At 38.9% G+C, this 14,372-nt stretch overlaps 3 non-coding genes across 3 annotated transcripts; 2 read left to right on the top strand and 1 right to left on the bottom strand.

Moving 5' to 3' along the window:
- Positions 1–889: 889 nt before the first annotated feature.
- LOC115788854 (5S ribosomal RNA) lies at positions 890–1,008 on the top strand. The gene has a single exon (XR_004020645.1). It is a non-coding gene; the product is annotated as a 5S ribosomal RNA (ribosomal RNA).
- A 4,754-nt stretch (positions 1,009–5,762) lies between these two features.
- Positions 5,763–5,881, bottom strand: LOC115788843 (5S ribosomal RNA). Its single transcript, XR_004020634.1, has one exon. It is a non-coding gene; the product is annotated as a 5S ribosomal RNA (ribosomal RNA).
- Positions 5,882–6,238: 357 nt separating this feature from the next.
- Positions 6,239–6,357, top strand: LOC115788837 (5S ribosomal RNA). The gene has a single exon (XR_004020629.1). It is a non-coding gene; the product is annotated as a 5S ribosomal RNA (ribosomal RNA).
- The last annotated feature ends 8,015 nt before the right edge of the window (positions 6,358–14,372 follow it).

Here is a 14,372-nt window from a genome sequence, read left to right as displayed (position 1 = left end):
TCATGTCAATATGGCACCAAATCTGTGAGGAATGGTTGCAGCACCGTGTCATGAGTATTATGCCTGTTCAAACGTGGACCCAATTCTTGTTTTGTTTTTTTAAGTCATTAAAGATGTGTGCTATATAATCATTCCACCCTCGACAAAAAACAGTTCAAAGACATCATTAAAAGCCCAGATTTACCATGAAATTCATGCCCTTGATGAGTGTGTGTAAACTTCTGACGGCAACTGTATATACCTACATATATTGCATCTTTTGTAAAGAGGAGTCTCATTAATTTACACTGTTAGTATTAGATAGTAAAAAAAATGTGAAATGTGAAAAATTCCCTACAATCATGAGAAATTCATTTTCAATAATAAATGACAAGTTTTATTTTAGTGTCAAAATTTATTATCATTTTTCTTTTTTTCTTTTTTTTTTTTTAGAGAAAAGGCCTATCTTTTCTACAATTGGTCTTTTCACACAGTCACAGCAGCAGCGGCGCCCCCTACAGTTTGTATCGAGAAGAGCAAAAGCTTACGACAGCACACACACAAAACAAACACCTTTCATAAATGCTTTAGCAACACTTCTCAGGCTTTTATCTTGTAGTTTGGAGGCACACTACAAGATAAAAGCCTGAGAAGTGTTGCTAAAGCATTTATAAAAGGTGTTTGTTTTGTGTGTGCCTCCAAACAGGTTGTTTTTTTACTTCATTAAATATGGTCATTCTAACAGTCTGTGACGGTAACACTGCTCTACATTATTGGGATCTAGTATGACTGATTTGTTACTGTAAGCAGCTTTCTGTGCTGTATTTGAAGGTGAAGTCAAAATCAATGGTGAATGACAGAAAGGTGCTGTTGTACATGTATAAAACATGTGTTTCTGCATTGAGCTGTCGCTTACGGCCACACCACCCTGAACACGCCCGATCTCGTCTGATCTCGGAAGCTAAGCAGGGTCGGGCCTGGTCAGTACTTGGATGGGAGACCGCCTGGGAATACCAGGTGCTGTAAGCTTTTGCACTTCTCCATAATAACTGCAGGGGGCGCTGCTGCTGTGCCTGTTTGCATGGGACGATATGAATGACAGCAATGACTTTGCTTTAATTTGTAGAAATAATCAGATGTTTACGTCAAAAATACATTTTCAATGGGTCAACCACTATTGAAAACGTTATTGTCCATAATTATTTATGCTTGTTTAGTAGAGATGAGCTTCAATTTAACAACACGGTGGCGTGGCGGTTAGCACTATTACTTCCAAGCTAGAAGGTCTGAGTTCAAATTCACTTTGGCTTGAGTTTGCTCATTCTCCCCATGTTTGAGTGGGTTTTCTCCCACTCAAACATGTCACAGGGCTTAACACAGAGAGCCAGACAACTGTTCACACCCATGGGCAATTTAGAGTAACCAGTTACCCTAACCCCTAAACTGCATGTCTGTGAGAGGAAGCCATTCAGACTTGGGGAGAACACAGAGAAAAGCCAGATGGTATCTTCAGACCATGGCAGCAATGCTAACCACCATGGTTTTTAATTTTTCTTCCACAGCAAAGTTGGGAAATGTTGGTAAACAAGTTATATTTGATGTGCTGTTTCCTTTCCTTATGTACTACAAAAGTAGTAATCGTTAATATTCATAAGCAGTTTATGTTATTACAGTACATTTCTGGGAACTCTAGCAACAGTAGCATGTGCCGTTAAAACACCCATCCATGATTCTGCAAAGCTGGCTAACCAAGTCAATGCAAATTAAAATACCTTAAAAATGACAAGTCAACAAAAATATTTAATTTCAATTAATAATTTCAATTATTGAACAACAGTAAAAAGCAGATAATTTGTGAAACTTTTGAAAGCAGTTGCAAATGGCTAGAAATACTATTAAAAATAATACATAAATAAAAATATATTTTATTTATTTCATTTGTTTATTTGTACAAATGTAAAAGTTACTCATTTGAAGCACAACAACTACATAACAGTAGCCTAATCTTCTTCTTTCGGCCACTCCCTTTAGGGGTCGCCACAGTGGATCATCTGCCACTATCTCACCCTATCCCTACCATGCGTCTCTGTCACTCCAACCCTCTGCATATCTTCCTTCATGCATTCATGAATCTTCTCCGTGGTCTTCCTCTTTTCCTCCTGCCTGGCAGCTCCATCTTCAACATCCTTTGTCTAATATATCCCCTATTCTTCCTCTGCACATGTCCAAACCATCTCAAACTTGTCTCTCTAACTTTGTCACAAAACATTTCAGTAGCCTAATAAACCTTTTTTTTTTTTTTTTTTTTTTTAACAAGTCATTCATTTACCTGCTCACCCACTCAGCCACTTCAGTCATTCACATTGGTGGCAAATATAGTAGTGGCCTCCATCAGTGCATTTTTCTACATACAACCACATTCCACAGACAGATCAAGAAATCTCCTGGTGTCAAATATGTATTAAATATATCAGTTATTAGTAAATAGTTCAACTATAACAAACATCATATTGTTTTTTTTTATATTTTTAGTTTGCTTTACATATTGTCTAAACATGAGTTTTAACCAGTTAAACCATTCAAAAGTGTGCAGCACAGTTGGATTCTACCACAGGTACCCCACTGACCACCCTGCACATTTCTCTTGATTGTCCGATAACCTTGTATGACATAATGTCATAATATATGTCAGTCTTCAGAGCGCAGAATGAAGATTACAATGATCTAGGCTCAGTTTAACAGCGATACAAGCACAAGGAGCAATTCAGTGTGAAAGAGACAGAGTGAAGTGAAATACTTGCCTTTGAAATGCTACCAACTTCAAATTTTGCTCAATCAAAGAGGGTGCAAAAACAACAGATCTGGCTTGTTGTGCATGTAAGTTATTTGAGGTGTTTCAACAGTTGCTCTGTTGAAACCAGAGTTATAATAGTTTTGGATTTTACATTATAGTTTAGTTTTAGTTAGTTTTTACTTTTTTTTCTCTAATTCAGTTAGTTTTAATTCATTTTCAGAGTGGTTTTTCTCGTTTTTATTAGTTTTTATTTTTGGTTTCATGCTTAGTTTTAGTTAGTTTCAGTTAGTTTCAGTATTAGTTTTAGTATTTTCATACCTGATCAGGTGCAAGATTCAAGGCGCAAAAGTGACTATTGTGTAATGAAAACTTGACAAAAGATACAGTTTACAGAAATATAGTCAACAACCAACTGTTCACAAGACATGCTAAAATGTGTATTATTAAGGACACACATGAACATCAACAGGGAGAAACAAAGAAAAACATGGGGGTCTCTGGAGCTTGAAAAAGGCGACTGGACTTCTTTTTGTTTCTTGAAGACGTTTCACCTCTCATCCGAAAGGCTTCTTCAGTTCTCAACCAAATGGTGGAGAGACCCAGGTATTTAAACCCCTGTGGGCGTAGTCCCCTGGAGGTGGTTATGACCCTCTATTGATCATGTGCGTGAACACATACATACATACATACACATACAACACCGTGCGGAAAGTGTTCCCTCTAAGGCAGAAGGGAAGCATAAGGAACACACACACATTAAGAAAGCCCTCAAAACATGTGGTTACCCCAACTGGGCCTTCATCAAATCAGCTAAGATGCACAGGAATGAAGGCCAAACACAAACTACAGAGAATGGGAAGGACAAGAGGAACAACATTGTCATCCCATATGTGGCAGGCTTGTCAGAGAAACTCAGAAGAATTTTCTCCAAGCATGACATCTCAGTATACTTCAAACCAAGTCACACCCTAAGACAAAAACTGGTTCATCCCAAGGACAAACCCGCCAAACACAAGATCAGCGATGTAGTGTATGCTGTTCAGTGCAGTGAAGAGTGCTCGGACCTCTACATTGGTGAAACCAAACAGCCTCTTCACAAACGAATGGCACAACATAGAAGAGCCACCTCGACAGGACAAGATTCAGCAGTACATCTGCATCTGAAGGAAAAAGGGCACTCTTTTGAGGATGCCAATGTTCAAATTTTGGACAGGGAAAACAGATGGTTTGAAAGAGGAGTGAAAGAAGCCATCTATGTCCACTGTGAACAACCATCATTGAACAGAGGAGGTGGATTACGTCACCAACTTTCCCCCGCTTACAGTGCTGTCCTGAGCTCCCTTCCCAGACGTCTCAACCCCCATTCACACCTTTGTTCCAGTGACCTCAATAGGCCACAGGAAACAATGGAGCGGAGTCCTAAATTGGTTTCAACTGAAACCACTGATTAAATATGACCCACGCCCCCTTCACACCTGGGCACATGTGTTCAAGCACATGATCAATAGAGGGTCATAACCACCTCCAGGGGACTACGCCCACAGGGGTTTAAATACCTGGGTCTCTCCACCATTTGGTTGAGAACTGAAGAAGCCTTTCGGATGAGAGGTGAAACGTCTTCAAGAAACAAAAAGAAGTCCAGTCGCCTTTTTCAAGCTCCAGAGACTACTATGACCTGGATGACTGAGAATCTACACAGACAAAGAAAAACATGAACTCCCAAACTCAATAAATTCTACAATAAACTCCACAATAAAGTTCAGCATCAGTGCAGCAGATTAATAACACCTACATGTGGTGTTAAACAAAAACAAACTCTTTGAAGGAGTCAAAGCTCAAATCCAGCTGCATCCTGATGTTCTCACCACCTGAAGCTGCTTCTGTTTTGGAGCTAGCTTGGTTAGATGCTCGCTAATTAAACCTGCAGGGTCTTTGCGGCCTCTGTACACAACCTACAGAAGTTGCCGACCTCATGTCCACATTTATGCTTGTGTAGCTGGATTGTGTGTGTTAATTACCTTGTGGTCGTGTGCAGGTGTTTGTACTCAAAGAACCTCCATACGGGACTCTGCCGCTTTCTCGGCAGACCGCAGCCATTACTTTGCGGACCTGCGCGGTGAGCGCACGCACATGCGCACTCACACAGTTGTCCTGTGGCGCTCCCAGTTTAAACTCCGAGAGCGGAAACAATGATTTCATATCAATCCACAAGGCTTAAAATGAAAGTCAGTTTATCGATAATTTCAGTTAGTTTTAGTTAGTTTTGTAAACTCACAATTCAGTTTTAATTAGTTATCGTTTTTTCCTTTTAATTATAGTTTTTATTTATTTCAGTTAACGACAATGTTTTTTCAATTTCAGTTTTCGTTATTTCATTTGTTTTCGTTAACTATAATAACCCTGGTTGAAACAAATAACCCTGCCTCTCCTTTGACGATCAGTCCTGTTGAGCCTGCCCATGTTAGCTCAGTTCAGGTGGTTTTTCCTGTTGTGTCTCTGTGCTCTGGATTATTCGCCTTGCTTGTGTTTTTTGAACTTTGCATGTTTTGTCATTGGACTCTGTTACATTTTGGAAACTGCACTTTGAACTACCAAAGCTCACCTGTTGGAAACTACATCCTGCCCTTTGGGTTCACTTCTACTTGATAATCCACCCAGTCTGCAAACTGTGACACTAATGCCAAAAAGCAGCCCAGATTAAGCCCAAATGTATCTATTAAATGGGTCGTGACACACATATATATATAAACATCAACTTAAAGCTCAAGGCAAGAAAAAATAGGAAATAAAAGCTAATTGGAAAATCATCCGCATTTCTAAACCTGTTATGTTTCATAGGGTAAGAGATTTCTGGATAAGAGGACCTTGTGCATAAACACTGGCGGTTTTAGGGATAAAAAAGCGATCAGAAAAAGGAAACTCCAGACACATCTGCATGTCCAGTAGACGAGCAGCAGCGCCCCCTGCAGTTATTATGGAGAAGTGCAAAAGCTTACAGCACCTGGTATTCCCAGGCGGTCTCCCATCCAAGTACTGACCAGGCCCGACCCTGCTTAGCTTCCGAGATCAGACGAGATCGGGCGTGTTCAGGGTGGTGTGGCCGTAAGCGACAGCTCAATGCAGAAACACATGTTTTATACATGTCCAACAGCACCTTTCTGTCATTCACCATTGATTTTGACAGTCAGCTCATTCAATGTAACTTCACCTTCAAATACAACATAGAAAGATCCTAATAATGTAGAGCAGTGTTACGGTCACAGACTGTTAGAATGACTATATTTAATTAAGTAAAAAACAATAATAATATTTATAATATTTATATTTATAATATCTATAACAAATATTTACAATATTTATTAAAGGGAAAAAAAAAACAATTTGCTTGGAGACAAACTACGAGATGAAAATCTGAGACGTGTTGCTAAGGCATGAATAAAAGCTGTGTTTGCTGTGAAAGCTGTCGCTTACGGCCACACCACCCTGAACACGCCCGATCTCGTCTGATCTCGGAAGCTAAGCAGGGTCGGGCCTGGTCAGTACTTGGATGGGAGACCGCCTGGGAATACCAGGTGCTGTAAGCTTTTGCATTTCTCCATTACTAACTGCAGAGGGCGCTGCTGCGCTTTAGTGGAGATGCGTCTGTTTGCGCTTCCTGGTGGCTTTTTAAGCACTAAACGTCAGTGTTGATGTTTACGGTCCTTTAATCTGGATATCCTTCACTTCTGTTCTTTTTAACATGAACTATTGCAGGTTTATAAATATGTATGATTTCCTAATTAGCTGGTCTTTCCTCTTTTTTCTTCCTTTGAGTGTTAAGTTGATAAATTATGTGTCATAACCAGTTAAGAGATACATTCAAGTTTTATTTTGGCCGCTTTTGGCACTTGGGGCTCAAATATGATACTGGCAGGTGTGGTGTGGCCAGGATCTGGCCCAGCTGTTACACCACACCTGATACCTGGCTCGTATATGGTGGACATCTGGCTGAGTGGAGGTAGCCAGACTCACAATGAGTCAGTGCCCCAAAAAAATGAAAAACAAATTTTGCTTTCAATCAATTTTAACTTATCTCTTAATTTCTGAATGGTCCAGACCTCTTATGTTTACATATTTTAATAAAACGATCATAAGTAAAACAAACCTGATTCAGCTGAATTCGCTTTCATCTTCAGAGGGACTAATACACTATTGTCAAAAGCATGCATTCATCCATCCAAATCATTGAATTCAGGTGGTCCAATCACTTGCATGGCCACAGATGTATCAAACCAAGCACCTAGGCATGCAAACTGCTTCTGCCAACATTTGTAAAAGAATGGGTCGTTCTCAGGAGCTCAGTGAATTCCAGTGTGGTACCATGATAGGATGCCACCAGTGCAACAAGTCCAACAAGTTGTGAAATTTCCTCACTACTAAATATTCCACAGTCAGCTGTTAGTGGTATAACAGAGTGGAAGCGATCGGAACAACAGCAACTCAGCCACAAAGTGGTAGGCCATGTAAAATCAGAGTGGGGTCAGCAGATGTTGAGGTATGGAAGTTGCCAACTTTCTGCAGACAGTCTCTACAGACCTCCAAACTTCATGTAGCCTTCAGATTAGAACAGAATGCCTTTCTTGTCATTATACAGGATGTACAATGAGATTAGTTCAAGAACATTTTGGAGAGAGCTTCATTGAATGGGTTTTCACAGCAGAGCAGCTGCATCCAAGACTTACATCATCAAGCGAAATGCAAAGCAACAGATGCAGTGCAAAACATGTCACTACTGGACTCTAGAGTAGTGGAGACATTCTCTGAAGTGATGAATCATGCTTCTCTATCTGTCAATCTGATGGAGGGGGGATTATGGTGTGAGGCTGTTTTTCCAGGAGCTGGGGCTTGGCCCCTCAGTACCAGTGAAAGGAACTCTTAATGCTTTCAGCATCCCAAGACATTTTGGACAATCTCATGCTCAAAACTTTGTGGGAACAATTTTGGGATGGCCCCTTCCTGTTCCAACATGACTGCACACCATTGTGCAGACATGGATGCGCAAGTTTGGTGTGGAAGAACTTGAGTGGCCTACACCGAGTCCTGACCTCAACCCGAGAGAACACCTTTAGGATGAATTAGAGCGGAGACTGTGAGCCAGGCCTTCTAGTCCAATATCAGTGTCTGACCTCACAAATGCACTCGTGGAAAGCCTTCTCATATGAGTCAAAACTGTTTTAAGTGTAAAGGGTGAGCCAACATCATATTCAACCCTATGAATTAAGAATGGGATGTCACTCAAGTTAATGTGTGTGTGTCAAGGCACATGAGCAAATGCTTTTGGCAATATAGTGTATATAGAGTCTAATCCTGATAGAGTGCCGATACCTGAATCTGGACTTTCCCTTCTCATGTCAACGTCTCTTACTCTGGTAACAGTTCTGCAAAAATGGCTACATACAGGAATGATTTGTACACCTCTCAATCATGTGACAAATGTGAAATTAATGACTTTGCCCATTTCCAAGGACTTGGTGAATCCAACTTGTATGAACAACATGCACAGAAAAGTTTCAGGGATTTACTTTGAGCAGAAATCAATCACAAGACCACACAGTGAAGTCACAACACAGAAGGAAACCTTTTTAAAACATTTTTATTAATTAACGCAACTTACAGTCAAGCCAAAGAGCGAACTATATTAAGTGATACGTATTCACATTATGTCCTAACGGGGTTTACAGCATATCTTGTGTTCTGTAAGCATAATTGTTACCAAAAAATAAGGAAATGTAAAAGAGAAATCAAAGCTTACAACAACAAGAACAAGGAGCTTAGCAGTGGATTTGAAACATATGAAATCAGCCAAAGACCCTCACCAGAACAGGAATGACAGCAAATTCAGTTTTGGCATGTTGTGGTTTAAAAGGGAGAAAAGAGAAAATAGATACAGAAAATAAAATATATGTAACTGAAAATATAAGTGAGCTCGAAATGACACAAGTAAAGGGAGGTTTGAATTCACACGGCTCTCCAGGGCTGTCTCTGCCAAGAGACTTTGGTCACTTTGCTTCTCCATCATGGCTTAGATTTGGAAGGGGTGAGGGTGGGGGTGTCCTGGCATTAGTTCTGTGATTTAAAAAGGTGAATCAATTTTGTATCTTTTCATGAGTCCATAGATGATTGTCCAAACTTAGATGATAAAGAAAAAAAGTTTTGTAGCTGACTGCAACTCCAGGACAGACTCTACATTCTCAGGAGGTAGATAACATCAAGTCTTACAAAAAAAAAAAAGTCTGAATGGGAATAGAGCTTTGTCAAGTCTGTGAAACTGTAGTGCATAATTTGATGTTTAAGGCCAAATAGGAACCTTACTTGTAGATCTAAGGCTATTTTTAAGACAAAGGGTGTCAGGGTGGGTGGTTGGGTGGGTGGGGGCACAGTAAGCAGATACAGCCCTTACACGTCAATGCCTGAGTCAACAGTTGCACTTTTCCACAGCTGCTTGGTGCACATCAACCCTTTGTTAACTAACCCCAATCTTTTTTTTTTTTTTGGCTACGCACACACAGGGCAGATGCAAAAAAAAAAAAAAAAAAAAAAAAGAACAGGAAAGGAAGCAGAAATGTGACGAGATGAGGAATATTCTGATGAGATTATAAATTGCATAAATGAGAAGTTATTTGGCCACAAGGTGTAAAACGTTATAAGAGCTGTCAGCGTGGGCACAGCCTGTAGTGACATTCAAACCTCCCTAAAGGGGAAAAAAAATTATGTTATTGGACAATATGAAGTACAAAACAAAAACAAAACAAAAAGGTCAATGCAGCATATATCAGGCTTATGAGGTACTTCATGAATATATATATCTATATATATATATATAGATATATATAGATATATATATATATATATATATATATATATATATATATATATATATATATATATATAGATAGATATATATAGATATATATATATATATATATAGATAGATATATATAGATAGATATAATCAACCTTTTTAGAAAAGCTCCTCCAAGTCATTATCATTACTTATAATTCCTACTAATAGCATAAAATACCTCGTCAGTTTTATTTTTATTTTCAGCCCAAAATCACACGGGCCTTTTTTTTTTTCCTCGAGACCGCTTTGAAAGTGCAAAACACAAATACTGATCGTTCTATGCAGCATCTACACGCGAGGTTGCATGGTAGTTAAACTTTTTTTTTTTTTTTTACTTTTTACATGGCAGATTTAGTTACAACTTTATTTTGAAAGGACTCGCAAACCCAATGCAGGGGAAGAGAGAGAGAGAGAGAGAGAGAGAGAGATCCGACAAAAGGCACACACAAAACCACGCTGGATATCTTCAGTTTAGACTAAATCACTGTGAACTGTACTTATAACAGCCACACACAACCTCACGTGCTTTTCATCGAATTTCAATGCTTTTTCTTTTTGTTAAGTGTATTCATATGTGGATATTCCCTTTGTTAATTGTCACATGCAAAACTACATCTTACTATCTTTAACAAAAATGGTCTTGAGCATGGCTACTTGTAGGAAAAGCAGAAGTGAACCGAGTACCAGACAGGGAGATCCACCCGAGGTTTTATTGCAGTTCTGGGTTGGAAAATGTAGGCATTTGATAACACAGTGCGGCTCTATTCAGTATAAAGCCTTAATATTTCTCAACATGCTGGTAAAACAAAAACTGAAAAAGAAGCTGGTTCCAAAGATTGAGACTAAGTTGAGCTGATCTCACAGCCATTTGTCCTGCCAACTAAAAGCCTTGGCCTGCCCAAAGTGAACAGACTGGTTTAAAAAAAAACAAAAACAAAAACAAACAAAAAAAACAGTTAAAAAGACCCAGAATACCAACAATCTGCAGCAAACGCTCAGAAATTATTGCTGTGCATACATCTTTCCACAAACCTTTGTTGCCACTACAACCACCTTTGTATTTTAATCACCAGGTTCTGCTGGATTATCAACATGTCATGAATTAGCAATTATGATGGCACGTTTTAAAGATCCAGACATTTTTATAGTTTGCATTACATGTGAACAAGTCCTAGATTGTGCTCGGCTGTCTTCGTCACTGACTCACATTAAAAAAACAATGAGACTCCCAATTACAAAAAGATTTGGTCCCGTAAAATGTAACCAACTAAAGCAACCAACCAGTTCACACGATTATTTATAAAAGGAAAAATAAAAAACAAAACAAACAGTGCTGTTATGTGATATTGGCTTTTATTGGTTTGGTCACTACAATTTATTGATTTTGTTACCACCGTTATAAATTAGGGATAATATTAGCTAGCACCTGACACTGCTCTGAGGTAGTTTTATCCAAGTCGTTCTCAAAACTAGAAATGCTTTGAAAAAAATACAAAAAAAAAATACCCACAAGTCTTGCATGATTGGATGAATGTAAATCAGCTGGATGGCAATGGTTTGGTGAAGTCCTGTAACAGTTCTCCTCAGGCTAGATTACTATATCAACAAGCCTAACCCTAAATATCCACCTGGATGCAGCTGTGTCACCTGCCTACGCCATAGCTGCCAGAGATTACTGGTAGCTTTGTGCTTTTCTGTCCTCTGCTGGTTGCAAGAGAAGCTCTTAGAAGTTCACTTGTGAATGTGCAGAAATATATTCATTGACAATTTGCAGACAAGAGATTAAGATAAGATGGCATCCTGTGGGCAATGATTAAAAAGAGTGCAGTTCAAGCATACCAATCCATCTGGTAGAGATTAAGATATCCTACTGGATAAGGAAAACTTTGTAGGAAAACTCGAGTGTTACCAAACTTATTGGGATTCATCCCTTTGGAACCAAGACATTTTCCTGGCCACCCTTCCAATAGATGTTTAAGTCTGAAAAAAAGTAGTAGGCCAACACTTCAATCCTGAACTCCATTTCTTGGGTTTCAGTCACACAGGTCTAGAAACTGGTCAGCAACCCCCAGCAACTTCCAAAAGCCAGGGAAAAAAAAAATGTATTCCCAACTAGTTGGCAACTGGTTGCTGGAGGTTTTTGGCTGAGTGAAATTGGCTGCTGCACCAAAAACCTTCTGGTGATTAGTTCAGAGGCCTCTAGTCTGCATGGCAGATGCAGACTTGTCTGCAAACACTAGCCAATTAATCACAGAGTGGTAGTGAAACTGTGAAAAGTGCACTGCAAACCCAAAGCAGAGAAGGTTTGACTTTCACAGTAAAAATTGAGCCTCAACTGAAACCAATCCATTTCAAAAGATTTGACTTCTACTTTGAAGGCAAACGGTCACTATTTCCAGTTTGTGTTGCACTTTTCAGTTTCACTACCATTCAGTGGTTAATTAGCAAGTGTTTGCATCCATGCAAACTAGAGACCATGACAATCAGAGAGCAACCAAAGCAATTGCAAGGAGGTTTTTGGTGTATATACCACTTTGCAAACAATTACACCTAGTGACAGCGAGCAAACTTCCAGTACCCACAATGGGAAGTCTGTGTGACTGAGGTATCAAACACATCCGAAATAAAAGTAAATGAGACAACTGCATCCAGTGGTTATGAGAGGGTCTTTCCTCAGGTATGTTGGTACGCCACTAGAATTTGTACAAATCTTTGACACTTGCAGCTAATACAGGCAAACTTTTTGGATACCACACTTGCATCACATGGTTATAGGTAACTGAGTGGACATTTAACTGTCAGAGATAAAGTGATGCTTCAAAAGAAAAGTTAAATTATAGAAGCAGAAAAAACTATGCCCACCGAAGCTAGCTGAAGAGCTAAGACTAAGAACAACTCTACTGATCCCAGAGGGAAATTCATATACAAAATTCAGCCACTATATCATAAAAGGTCATTTATAGATCCGAAAAACAGCTCCGTAGTACTACAAATGAGAAAAGAAACAAGCAACATTCAAAACAAAAAGCTTTGCATTTATGTGGCACTGCACTAATGGATTAAATAACTCAGGGAAGATTTTACATGACAGCTCCGTAGGGGCTGGACAGGAATACGAGACCCGAGGGCTTAAGCATAAGTTAAAAATCTAACAGCAAACGAGATCACACATCTATGCAAACCAAATAATATACACGCAAAGCTCTTATGTTACAGCACATCACACAAGTATGATGCCAGGACTCAAACGATGACTATTCTTTGCACCAGTGTGAAACATCTGTCTCCTAGAAGTACAGTAGCCAACATCCAGAGAAAGACAGCACAACTATAGACTTATTTATCTTGTGTTTATCAGCAAAAAGGTCGATTATATTGGCTGTGATGTGAGTGATAATGAGAGAAAGAAAACAATACTTTCTGAAATTATTAAATCCTATAAAAAACAAGAAAAAAAAAAGGCTGTACATAAGATGCAAAGATGAGTATAAATGTACTGGATGGATAGCCTATACAACATTACAAAACCATGCAGGCTCTAATTACATTCATTTTTAATATTTGGAGCTATGAAAATAGGATCTACTCTACAAGAGATTTCTTTATAACAGCAAGAATTTCTCCACAAGAGACAGATAAGCGGCAGAAAGAGGAGACATTTCTATATAGAGTGTAATGGTATGGAATTAATTCATGTAATGGTTGTTGTTTCATTAGAAAACCGGCTTTTATTTTGTACTCCGTGAGCATTAAAAAAAAAAAAAAAAAAGCACAGGCTAATTGTTACACTTCGGAGAAATTTTTAATAACAACTTCTTACAAACTAAAGAAAACCCGCTATTATGAAAAACAATTCACTGATTAAATTAGCTTATGATATGCCATTTAGTTTACTAACCAGCTATTTCCACAACCTGCTTTATCCATGTTTTGGCCACTCCGACAGATAATGGGAAAACAGCCAAAGTGAGGCATTAGGGTTATTAGGGTTAGCAGTACAGCTGTTTTGAAAACCTTACTGAACATCTCCTGCTCCATTTTACTTGGAAAGTAGTGCCACATTCATCTAGGCTATGAGTATTTGTTTCATGAACATTCTTGATTGAGCTCATCACGACAATGATTTGTGTGGAAAAAGGAAAAGCCTCTTCTGAGTCATGATATGTATAGTTTGTGGTCGTTTCAGACACAAAGAGACCTTACTAAGTATGACTTAACGTGCGCACTGCAGTCTTCAACAAGGGCCATTTAAATTCTTCCAGCAGAGTTTATTCTCAACACAACCCTTTGGCATTGACACTCCAACATCTCTGGTCACAAACGCCTTAATACCTACAGCTCATCAGTTTTTCCTATCTCCTGCCTATAGCTGATCGGCAACTGCACACATCAACACCTGTTGGCTGTGCATTTTTGACTTTGATGATCCACCAAAAGCCAAAAAAACAAGGCTAAGAGTCTGCCCCTGATAAATACTCTCAGTACATGAATAGCTATTAGTCCTTTGTTTAATGCAAAGAAAAAAAAAAAAAAAACACATTGTCAACTACTGTTTATGTCTAGGGAGAGAACAACAATTCTGACCTGGTTTATAAGGTGCTGGTATAGATAATGTAAAACATAAAGAAGTAGAAACAAGTCCAAAGCCATGTCTTAAAAATACACTTTAAAGTTTCAAGCCAGTCAGTTTCTGATGTCTGTGCTGTTACAGGAAAA

The sequence above is a fragment of the Archocentrus centrarchus genome, chromosome 11 (assembly GCF_007364275.1).
Source record: "Archocentrus centrarchus isolate MPI-CPG fArcCen1 chromosome 11, fArcCen1, whole genome shotgun sequence".
Lineage (NCBI taxonomy): Eukaryota > Metazoa > Chordata > Actinopteri > Cichliformes > Cichlidae > Archocentrus > Archocentrus centrarchus.
The sequence above is the reverse complement of the archived record's forward strand: the minus strand, read 5'-3'. Positions and strand labels throughout refer to the sequence as shown.